The sequence below is a fragment of the Mus caroli genome, unplaced genomic scaffold (genome assembly GCF_978045245.1).
Source record: "Mus caroli unplaced genomic scaffold, Mus_caroli_1 scaffold_7, whole genome shotgun sequence".
NCBI classification, from domain to species: domain Eukaryota; kingdom Metazoa; phylum Chordata; class Mammalia; order Rodentia; family Muridae; genus Mus; species Mus caroli.
Window position 1 is genome coordinate 125,149,267 of NW_028227262.1, and position 12,548 is coordinate 125,161,814.

At 41.3% G+C, this 12,548-nt stretch overlaps 1 protein-coding gene across 1 annotated transcript in view; it reads left to right on the forward strand.

The window, feature by feature from the left end:
* The first annotated feature begins 315 nt into the window (after window positions 1-315).
* Window positions 316-12,548, forward strand: part of Iqub (IQ motif and ubiquitin domain containing) — a 63,733-nt gene continuing 51,500 nt past the window's right edge. The window contains exon 1 of the mRNA XM_021164903.2: window positions 316-400. The gene's annotated coding sequence lies outside the window, so the exon portion shown is untranslated. The remainder of the gene's footprint in view (window positions 401-12,548) is intronic.

Here is a 12,548-nt window from a genome sequence, read left to right on the forward strand (position 1 = left end):
GAAAGATCTTAACTGGACAAAAGAAATTAGGTAGCACACAGTTGTTTTCCTTTATAATCCCCGTCTCTCAGTGTTCACATTTGCATTTTTTAAAGAAGGTAACCCGTGAGCTTAGACTGTTTACAGGACTGCCTTTTCAGAAGTGTGAGAGAACTCTCGGAGAAAGGTTAACTTGGAATAATCTTAAGGTCTCGGTTCCTGGCACCTAACAATCTCTACTTCTGGCTCCTCTGCTTTTGCTCTTGCTGGCTGGTTCCTTTCCCACTGCGCGGGGGCGGTGCCCTGGCGGAGGAAGCTGCCAGTTGCTAGGATACGCCAGCAACAGAACATCTTAGCAGAAAGGAGCTGCTTCCGAGGACTGGAGAAACCTCTTGGTCTGTAATAGCTGTTTCTTGAACAGGTAAGAGGACACATTTGGCAACCCTTTCCTAGATGGCTGCTGGTTCTAATTGGGGGTGAGCCTGGCGTGCTAGGCCTTGCAGGGGTGCGGATCTCTCTTGGACACAGGGCTCTCTGGTCAGAGGACAATGCTCCTTAACTTTACTTAAAAACAGAAAACTTACAAAGCTTCACACCGCTTTTGACCCTTCTCTAGTTACCCCCTCCCCACTGATATGGTATCTTGAATCAACAAGATCACTAGAGGAGTTTACACCACCCTGCCTCCTGGGTGCTGAGGAGAGGAGAGTGCCCGCATCTGGTACTGGTCTATGGACACCATTTCCAGTCTGCAGGGAATTCAGCCTTTAGACTTTCCTTACCAGGAATGCTGCTTTCCTCCAGTCATTGTCTTACCTACTAACAAAAACTTCAGTAGGCCTATAAAATAGAAGACAAGACAGAATCTCTCTGTCTTACATGTAGCAGGCTTTAATGGGAAGAGATGATATCATGAATTAAAGGTGAAGTGGCAAGCTTTTTATATACAATCTTAATAGCCACTGAGTTTTATTTTTAAAATAAAGACTGAAACATATTTGAATGGATAATATATAAAAATGAAGGAAATTCAGCATCCGTGGAGATGCATGCCCTTAGCATGGGGAGATGAGGCAGGAGGATGGCAAATTTAAGGCCAGTCTGGGATGCATAATGAGATGCTGTGCCAAGAGGTCCATACCTCCATCCAATAGTGTGACACTCTGTCTTAGTCACTGTTCTATTGCTTTGAGGAGACACCATGACCAAGACAACTCCTAGAAAAGAAAGCACTTAATTGGAGGCTCGCTTACGCTTAGTAAGTTAGTCCCTTCTCATCATGGTGGGTGAGCATACAGGCATGATACTAGAGCAGTAGCTGAGAGTACTACATCCTGGTTCCCAGGGAGAAAGAGGGTGGTGGGCAGAGAGGCATGAGCTTTTGAAACCTCAAAGCCCACCCCCAGTGACATACCCTCCAACAAGGTCAAACCTCCAAATCCTTCTAATCCTATCAAAGAGTTCCACTCCCTGGTGACTAAGGATTCAACTATATGAGCCTATAGGGGCCATTCTTCCTCAAACCACCTCATATTTTAACAATGAAACACTGAACTGTAAACATCTTAAACCATTTCAGACCTTCCCTCCACACAAATATCAAAGGGCTGGAATACGGTACGGTGTCAATTTTTTTCCATATTTTTTAATTGGGTATTTATTTCAATTACATTTCCAATGCTATCCCAAAAGTCCCCCACCCACTCCCCTACCCACCCACTCCCACTTCTTGGCCCTGGCGTTCCCCTGTACTGAGGCATGTAAAGTTTGCACGACCAATGGGCCTCTCTTTCCACTGATGGCCGACTAGGCCATCTTCTGATACATATGCAGCTAGAGACATGAGCTCCGGGAGTGGGGGGGGTAATTGGTTAGTTCATATTGTTGTTCCACCTATAGGGTTGCAGATGCCTTCAGCTCCTTGAGTACTTTCCCTAGCTCCTCCACTGGGGGGCCCTGTGATCCATCCACTAGCTGACTGTGAGCATCCACTACTGTGTTTGCCAGGCCCCGGCATAGTCTCACAAGAGACAGCTATATCTGGGTCCTTTCAGCAAAATCTTGCTAGTGTATGCAATGGTGTTAGCGTTTGGAAGCTGATTATGGGATGGATCCCTGGATATGGCAGTCTCTAGATGGTCAATCCTTTCGTCTCAGCTCCAAACTTTGTCTCTGAAACTCCTTCCATGGGTGTTTTGGTCTCAATTCTAAGAAGGGGCAAAGTGTCCACACTTTGGTCTTTGTTCTTCTTGAGTTTCATGCGTTTAGCAAATTGTATCTTATATCTTGGGTATCCTAAATTTCTGGGTTAATATCCACTTATCAGTGAGTACATATTGTGCGAGTTCTTTTGTGATTGTGTTACCTCACTCAGGATGATGCCCTCCAGATCCATCCATTTGCCTAGGAATTTCATAAATTCATTCTTTTTAATAGCTGAGTAGTACTCCATTGTGTAAATGTGTGACCCGCTCTGGCTGAGTTAGCTTGACAAGCCGAGAGGCTTGAAAGCTACTCTCGAGACAAAAGAGTTTCACGGAAACTCGCTCTTGGAATCTAGTGGATGGATCCATGTGCTCTCTTTATTATAAGTGCCTTTTAAGATTGAATTCTGACATAGCTAAAGCCTTCTGCCAGTGTTCCAACAGTCCTAGAACGTCCTTGAACAAGACCATGGGCTTGAAATTCAGTAAGAATGTTGATAATCAGAATAGCCTCTGGTACTACACTATCACTTTGAATAAAAGCTAAGTTGCTCCCATATACAGGAATTTACAATGGTTTAGGAAGTAGATCGGGCTGTAGTTTTAGAGTATTGCATTATTCATGAGATAGTTAGCTAAAACGGAACTCCCTAGTTAAAACCATGACTTGGGTGTAAAAGCCCTTGCCCTAAGAGGAGTAAAGACCTCACACCTGGCTTCTAAGACTATAGCTGACTTACACCCATACACATTTATTTACAATGGCCTAAGGGAAAGGTGGACTATACAATAGACCAAAATAGAAACTATGGCAAGGGCACGAAGCCCTTGACACTAGCTTCTAAGATTAAGCAAATCTTAGATAGAGCCCTTGTTGATCCCAGTTGTTAACTATGAATTCTATCCGAGGTGGTTCCTGTTAGACCTTTTGTGTTTACATTCCTCTGTTTTATGTAAGATTCCAGTTACCTCATTTGTACCTTGCAAATATGTCACCCAACTTCCTTATTGTCTTCTACATAAAAAGTCTGATACTCGATTTGAAAAATACATTCAAATTCCACAGGACCTCTCCTGTGTGCATCTGTTTGTCATTCATCCGACGCTTTGCCCACCCAAGACAAGAGACCCATTCCACGCAGACAAAGGGGCCCAGAGGGTCTGCGACATAAATGTACCACATTTTCTGTATCCATTCCTCTGTTGAGGGGCATCTGGGTTCTTTCCAGCTTCTGGCTATTATAAATAAGGCTGCTATGAACATAGTGGACCATGTGTCCTTCTTACCAGTTGGAACATCTTCTGGATATATGCCCAGGAGAGGTATTGCAGGATCCTCCGGTAGTACTATGTCCGATTTTCTGAGGAACTGCCAGACTGATTTCCAGAGTGGTTATACAAGCTTGCAATCCCACCAACAATGGAGGAGTGTTCCTCTTTCTTCACATCTGCTGTCACCTGAATTTTTTATCTTAGCCATTCTGACTGGTGTGAGATGGAATCTCAGGGTTGTTTTGATTTGCATTTCCCTGATGATTAAGGATGTTGAACATTTTTTTCAGGTGCTTCTCAACCATTCGGTATTCCTCAGGTGAGAATTCTTTGTTTAGCTCTGTTCCCCATTTTTAATGGGGTTATTTGATTTTCTGGAGTCAACCTTCTGGAGTTCTTTATATATATTGGATATTAGTCCCTTATCTGATTTAGGATAGGTAAAGATCCTTTCCCAATCTGTTGGTGGCCTTTTTGTCTTATTGACGGTGTCTTTTGCCTTGCAGAAGCTTTGCAATTTTATTAGGTCCCATTTGTAGATTCTCGATCTTACAGCACAAGCCATTGCTGTTCTATTCAGGAATTTTTCCCCTGTGCCCATATCTTCACGGGTTTTCCCTACTCTCTCCTCAATAAATTTCAGTGTCTCTGGTTTTATGTGGAGTTCCTTAATCCACTTAGATTTGACCTTCGTACAAGGAGATAGGAATGGATTAATTCGCATTCTTCTACATGATAACTGCCAGTTGTGCCAGCACCATTTATTGAAGATGCTGTCTTTTTTCCACTGGATGGTTTTTGCTCCCTTGTCAAAGATCAAGTGACCATAGGTGTGTGGGTTCATTTCTGGGTCTTCAATTCTATTCCATTGGTCTACTTGTCTCTCACTATACCAGTACCATACAGTTTTTATCACAATTGCTCTGTAGTACAGCTTTAGGTCAGGCCTGGTGATTTCACCAGAGGTTCTTTTATCCTTGAGAAGAGTTTTTGCTATCCTAGTTTTTTTGTTATTCCAGATGAGTTTGCAAATTGCCCTTTCTAATTCGTTGAAGAATTGATTTGGAATTTTGATGGGGATTGCATTGAATCTGTAGATTGCTTTTGGCAAGATAGCCATTTTTACTATATTGTTCCTGCCAATCCATGAGCATGGGAGATCTTTCCATCTTCTGAGTTCTTCTTTAATTTCTTTCATCAGAGACTTGAAGTTCTTATCATACAGATCTTTCACTTCCTTAGTTAGAGTCACGCCAAGGTATTTTATATTGTTTGTGACTATTGAGAAGGATGTTGTTTCCCTAATTTCTTCCTCAGCCTGTTTATCCTTTGTGTACAGGAAGGCCATTGACTTGTTTGAGTTAATTTTATATCCAGCTACTTCACTGAAGCTGTTTATCAGGCTTGGGAGTTCTCTGGTGGAATTTTTAGGGTCACTTATATGTACTATCATATCATCTTCAAAAAGTGATATTTTGACTTCTTCCTTTCCAATCTGTATCCCCTTGATCTCCTTTTGTTGTCAAATTGGTCTGGCTAGGACTTCAAGTTCAATGTTGAATAGGTAGGGAGAAAGTGGGCAGCCTTGTCTAGTCCCTGATTTTAGTGGGATTGCTTCCAGCTTCTCACCATTTACTTTGATGTTGGCTACTGGTTTGTTGTAGATTGCTTTTATCATGTTTAGGTATGGGCCTTGAATTCCTGATCTTTCCAAGACTTTTATCATGAATGGGTGTTGCATTTTGTCAAATGCTTTCTCTGCATCTAACGAGATGATCATGTGCTTTTTGTCTTTGAGTTTGTTTATATAATGGATTAGGTTGATGGATTTCCGTATATTGAACCATCCCTGCATCCCTGGGATGAAACCTACTTGGTCAGGATGGATGATTGTTTTCATGTGTTCTTGGATTCGGTTAGTGAGAACTTTATTGAGGATTTTTGCATTGATATTCATAAGGGAAATTGGTCTGAAGTTCTCTATCTTTGAACCTTTGATGAAATGGACAAGTTTCTAGACAGATGCCAGGTACCAAAGTTAAATCAAGATCAGGTTAATGATCTAAACAGTCCTATATCCCCTAAAGAAATAGAAGCAGACATTAATAGTCTCCCAACCAAAAAAAGCTCAGGACCAGATGGGTTTAGTGCAGAGTTCTATCAGACCTTCAAAGAAGATCTAATCCCAGTTCTTCACAAACTATTCCACAAAATAGAAACAGAAGGTACTCTACCCAACTCACTCTATGAAGCCACAATTACTCTGATACCTAAACCACAAAAAGACCCAACAAAGACAGTGTCAAATTTTAAGAAAAGAATTTTATATTTGGACTTTAATGGAGATCTTTGTGTCTTTTCACCTAATTATAAAAACTTCATAGTGTGTTTAAATTTGTAAATAAAATGATGTACATTTGTTGCAGCCCTATTTTTTACTTGCATAAAAATTGAAGACAGGGGGCTGGAGAGATGGCATAGTGGTTAAGAGCACTAACTCTTCTTCCTGAGGTCCTGAGTTCAATTCCCAGCAACCACATGGGTGGCTCACAACCATCTGTAATAGGATCTGATGCCCTCTTCGGGTGTGTCTGAAAACAGCTACAGTGTATTCATATACATAAAATAAATAAAATCTTAAAAAAATGAAGACGGTTTAAATGTTCATCAGTAGAGCAACAATAGAATATAATGTGGCTTACTTATCTCTGTAATGAAGTTACTATACAATTATTGAGAAAAATGAGGTAGAAATAAATATTTTAAAATATTAAATATAGAATGAGTAAAAACCACAAAGCTGCATCAATGTTTAAAAATGCAGAAAAGTTTATATATTTTAGGATATAGGGTTCCAATTATAAATTGATCAAGGAACAGTTTGTAAAATTATATTGCTTGACTCTAAGGAGTAAAACTAGAGTATTAACAATGGAGGTTTATTTTACTGTTTATTTTCTCCCTTTCTGTTCTATTGGCTTAATTTTTTTTCCTTTTAAGCATATTCTGTGTTCTTAAAAACTATATTAACTTAATTAACAGTAATCTTTTAAAATTAATTGAAAAAATTGCAAATGAATAAAAACACCACAAATCAAAATTAAGCAGATGCAAAGTCTATAAAACTCAATGAACTTAACTTCTTCTGTACCATGAGAACAGGCATCCAGAGTAGAAGTTGTGGACCTTCACGTTCAATTTGACACTTCCCAGACTGAATAGATTTTACGTACTTATTCACCACCAAACCCAAATTTGGTCATGACAAAATTAGAATTACAAAATAGTTATCTTTATATTTCCCTTCCTGGCTTTTGTTATTAAAAACTGTACTAAAGTTTATAAAGTTGAAACCTAATTAAGAACATCTTTTCAAATTGTACCTGGGATGCTGTTGATACTCTTTACGCTAGGAGCATCCCTGCATTCCCAGCTCATCCTGTAATATGTGTGCTTGATCATTTACATGTAAAACTTGCTGCGGTGAGTGTTTATACACATTTCTGTGTGCAAGTGGAGTGTGTTAATAGACATATGGGGAGTGTTAGGAATAGGTATTAATTAGCAGCAGACTGAAGATGGAAACCTGCTGGATACGTTCTACTCCATTTTAAATCATTCCCGTGTTTCGGAATACCAAATACAGGACAGTCTCTGATTGTGAAATTAGCATTTAGCTGCGGGAGGTGACCACCTGTCGCATATAGTGGGACAAACAAATATCAGCTTGTTCGTATGATGGAATTGGCAGTCCCAAGAGCATTCCTGTCATTATGGTGCCATGGTGCCGCCTGAAATGAAGTGATACAGTCAGAGGATACCTTGTCAGATTGGCACCATGTTGCTTGGGCTTTCAGTCTTCAGGACTGTGAGTTAGATAAAGCTACCTTTCTTTTTAAAACATCAATCTCAGGATCTTAGGATAGTTGCCTCAGTCCCTTCTGAAGGGAGCACCCTGGTGACTTCCCACTAGGTTCCATCATTTAAAGAAGCTTGGAACACCCAAGATACAATTCACAAACCACATGAAACTCAAGAAGAAGGAAGACCAAAGTGTGGATACTTCTATCCTTCTTAGAAGGGGGAGCTAAATGCCCATGAAAAAAGTTAAAGAGACAAAGTGTGGAGCAGAGACTGAAGAAATGTCATCCAGAGCCTGTCCTACCTTGGGATCCATCCCATATACAGTCACCAAACCCAGAGATTTTTGTGGATGCCAACAAGTGTTTGCTGATGGGGGCCTGATATAGCTGTCTCCTGAGAGGCTCTGCCAGTGCCTGACAAATACAGAAGTGGATGCTCATAGCTATCCATTGGACTGAGCACAGGGTCCCCAATGAAGCAGCTAGAGAAAGGACCCAAGGAGCTGAAGGGGTTTGCAGCCCCATAGGAGGAACAACAATATGATCTAACCAGTACCCCCAAGCTCCCAGGGACTAAACCACCAACCAATGAGTACAGATGGTGGGACTCATGGCTCCAGCTGCATATGTAGCAGAGGATGGCCTAGTCAGTCATCAATGGGCGGAGAGGCCCTTGGTCCTGTGAAGGCTCTATGCCCCAGTATAGGGGAATGCCAGGGCCAGGAAGCAGGTATGGGTGGGTTAGTGAGTTGGGGGAGGGGGAGGGAAACCAGGAAAGGGACAACATTTGAAATGTAAATAAAGTAAATATTTAAAAAAAAAATTCTTCTAGAATCATGTAAGGCCAACCTTTGAATGAGGTTACACACTCAGTACAAACCTATACCAGTGTAGTGAGACTGCATGGATAGCTGTACATGGTACTCTAAATGCTTCTTGTGGTAAACCAAAGAAATCCTGCTATTGTTTGAAGAAGAGGTTTCTCTTCTTCTCTTCTCTTCTCTTCTCTTCTCTTCTCTTCTCTTCTCTTCTCTTCTCTTCTCTTCTCTTCTCTTCTCTTCTCTGCTCTGCTCTGCTCTGCTCTGCTCTGCTCTGCTCTGCTCTGCTCTGCTCTGCTCTTCTTTTCTTAGCAGTCATGGATTTCTCTCCCCCAGTAAACCAAAACCCCAAAGTAACAGTGTAAGCAGTGGTCATAGCCTCTACTTTGTCACACTGAGCTAAGGGCCAAAAAGAACATCCTGGGTCTGTCTGTGGCAGATTGCCTCTGTCAACAGGAAGCTTTATATCATATCTGTCTACTTCAGCAATTGTATATTTTATGTCGAACACACACATACATATGTATATATGTGTGTGTGTGTGTGTGTATGCATCTTCTAGGATGGAGATAACTCATCTTCTAGTAGGGTGATAATTCTATTATTTTTGTTTTCCCATAAGGATAGTACTCAAAATGGAAGACCCAGAAAGAGATTTTACCCCTCATTCTACCCCTCAGGCTGCTGGGTTTAATCTACACTGGGCACAGCCATAGAAATTCCCCCTTCTATTGATTGACTTCTTTCTGTCCTGGCTTCTCCTGCTCTCAACTAATCATTATGCACACTGGCTTTGGGATGACCTGGACCACATTGGGCTAAACACTGAGGCACTGTCATTTTGCTTCCCAAGGTCAAGTCCTCGGTTACTATAAATTTGACTCAAATTACCCTGCAGCATGTCCTACAGTTGAAAGGATATCTATGTGGGATCAGAGGTCATTGAGGTCTCTGCTTCTATTTGTGAGAGCAGAGCTAATGCAGAGTGTATTTTTTATCCAGGGTACATTGTCTGGCTGGCTCTCTTGAAATGTTGAATCCTTTCTATTGGCAAAAGCATAAATACCATATTATATATTCTGAAAAAAATGAGCAAGGCCTTTCTTTTTTTTTATTTTTTTTATTTTTTTTTTATTTTTAATATTTTTATTACATATTTTCCTCAATTACATTTCCAATGCTATCCCAAAAGTCCCCCATAGCGCCCCCCACTTCCCTACCCACCCATTCCCATTCTTTTGGCTCTGGCATTCCCCTATATTGGGGCATATAAAGTTTGCAAGTCCAATGGGCCTCTCTTTCCATTGATGGCCGACTAGGCCATCTTTCGATACATATGCAGCTAGAGACAAGAGCTCCGGGGTTCTGGTTAGTACATCATGTTGTTCCAACAATAGGGTTGCAGATCCCTTTAGCTCCTTGGGTACTTTCTCTAGTTTCTCCATTGGGAGCCCTGTGATACATCCAATAGCTGACTGTGAACATCCACTCCTGTGTTTGCTAGGCCCCGGCATCGTCTCACAAGAGACAGCTATATTTGGGTCCTTTCAGCAAAATCTTGCTAGTGTATGCAATGGTGTCAGCGTTTAGAAGCTGATTATGGGACGGATCCCTGGATACGGCAGTCTCTAAATGGTCCATCCTTTCATCACAGCTACGAACTTTGTCTCTGTAACTCCTTCCCTGGGTGTTTTGTTCCCAATTCTAAGAAGGTGCACAGTGTCCACACTTTGGTCTTCATTCTTCTTGAGTTTCATGCGTTTATCAAATTGTATCTTATATCTTGGGTATCCTAAGTTTTGGGCTAATATCCACTTATCAATGAATACATATTGTGTGAGTTCTTTTGTGATTGTGTTACTTCACTCAAGATGATGCCCTCCAGGTCCATCCATTTGGCTAGGAATTTCATAAATTCATTCTTTTTAATAGCTGAGTAGTACTCCATTGTGTAAATGTACCATAATTTCTGTATCCATTCCTCTGTTGAGGGACATCTGGGTTCTTTCCAGCTTCTGGCTATTATAAATAGGGCTGCTATGAACATAGTGGAGCATGTGTCCTTTTTACCGGTTGGGACATCTTCTGGATATATGCCCAGGAGAGGTATTGCTGGATCCTCCGGTAGTACTATGTCCAATTTTCTGAGGAACCGCCAGACTGATTTCCAGAGTGGTTGTACAAGCTTGCAATCCCACCAACAATGGAGGAGTGTTCCTCTTTCTCCACATCCTCGCCAGCATCTGCTGTCACCTGAATTTTTGATCTTAGCCATTCTGACTGGTGTGAGGTGGAATCTCAGGGTTGTTTTGATTTGCATTTCCCTGATGATTAAGGATGTTGAACATTTTTTCAGGTGTTTCTCTGCCATTCGGTATTCCTCAGGTGAGAATTCTTTGTTCAGTTCTGAGCCCCATTTTTTAATGGGGTTATTTGACTTTCTGGAGTCCACCTTCTTGAGTTCTTTATATATATTGGATATTAGTCCCTTATCTGATTTAGGATAGGTGAAGATCCTTTCCCAATCTGTTGGTGTTTTTTTTGTCTTATTGATGGTGTCTTTAGCCTTGCAGAAGCTTTGTAGTTTCATAAGGTCCCACTTGTCAATTCTCGATCTTACAGCACAAGCCATTACTGTTCTATTCAGGAATTTTTCCCCTGTGCCCATATCTTCAAGGCTTTTCCCCACTTTCTCCTCTATAAGTTTCAGTGTCTCTGGTTTTATGTGAAGTTCCTTGATCCACTTAGACTTGACCTTAGTACAAGGAGATAGGAATGGATCGATTCTCATTCTTCTACATGTTAACAACCAGTTGTGCCAGCACCATTTGTTGAAAATGCTGTCTTTCTTCCACTGGATGTTTTTAGCTCCCTTGTCGAAGATCAAGTGACCATAGGTGTGTGGCTTCATTTCTGGGTCTTCAATTCTATTCCATTGGTCTATTTGTCTGTCACTATACCAGTACCATGCAGTTTTTATCACAATTGCTCTGTAGTAGAGCTTTAGGTCCGGCATGGTGATTCCACCAGAGGTTCTTTTATCCTTGAGAAGAGTTTTTGCTATCCTAGGTTTTTTGTTATTCCAGATGAATTTGCAGATTGCACTTTCTAATTCGTTGAAGAATTGATTTGGAATTTTGATGGGGATTGCATTGAATCTGTAGATTGCTTTTGGCAAGATAGCCATTTTTACAATGTTGATCCTGCCAATCCATGAGCATGGGAGATGAGCAAGGCCTTTCTTAAAGAGATGCTTCACTGAATAAGAAAGAAATAAAAAATAATGTTTTCCACCAAATGCTCTCAGAAAATGTCATATTCCAAATCCCATTTATAAGATTCTTGGTTATTTTTAATATTCTGTAATTTTTTAAAATTAAAATCTTATCTGATGCCCGTCACCCATAAGAAAATAAACTTAAAAAAAATACGTATCAATTCACAAACCACATGAAACTCAAGAAGAAGAAAGACCATAGTGTGGATACTTCTATCCATCTTAGAAGGGGGGAACAAAATACCCATGGAAGGAGTTGTAGAGACAAAGTGTAGAGTAGAGACTGAGGAAATGACCATCTAGAGACTGCCCCTCCTGGGGATCCATCCCATCTACAATCACCAAGCCCAGACACTGTTGTGGATGCCAACAAGAGCTTGCTGATAGAAGCCTGATATAGCTGTCTCCTGAGAGGCTCTGCCAGTGCCTGACAAATACAGAAGTGGATGCTCACAGCCATCCATTGGACTGAGCATGGGGTCCCCAATGAAGCAGCTAGAGAAAGGACCCAAGGAGCTGAAGGGGTTTGCAGCCCCATAGGAGGAACAACAATATGAACCAGCCAGTATCCCCAGAGCTCCCTGGGACTAAACCAACCAAAGAGCATGGTGGATATTTTCTTAATTTACACTTCAAATGCTACACAGGGTGGAACTCATGGTTCCAGCTGCATATGCAGCAGAGGATGGCCTAGTTGGTGGAGAGGCCCTTTGTCCTATGAAGGATGTATGCCTCAGTGTGGTGGAATGCCAGGAAGTGGGAATGGGTGGGTTGGGGTGCAGGGGGGAGGGAATAGGGGGAGGGTGTTTTTCGGAAGGGGAACCAGGAAAGGGGATAGCATTTGAAATGTAAATAAAGAAAGTATCCAATAAACAAAAATATGTATCAGTATTTTAGGTTTCTGAGAGTTTTGTACATGTTTATGGGTACCGCATGTGTGGCTAGTGTTCTTGGGTGGCAGAAGAGAGCATCGGATGCCCTAGAACTGGAGCTTCAGGCCTTTCTGAGCCACACCTGTGGTGCTGGAAACCAAACCTAGGTCCTCTGCATGGTCAGCAAGTGCTCTTAACCACAGAGCTACCTGTTCAACCCCAGAGAAGAAACACTTAAAGACGTAGTAACTTTGTTTGTCTTA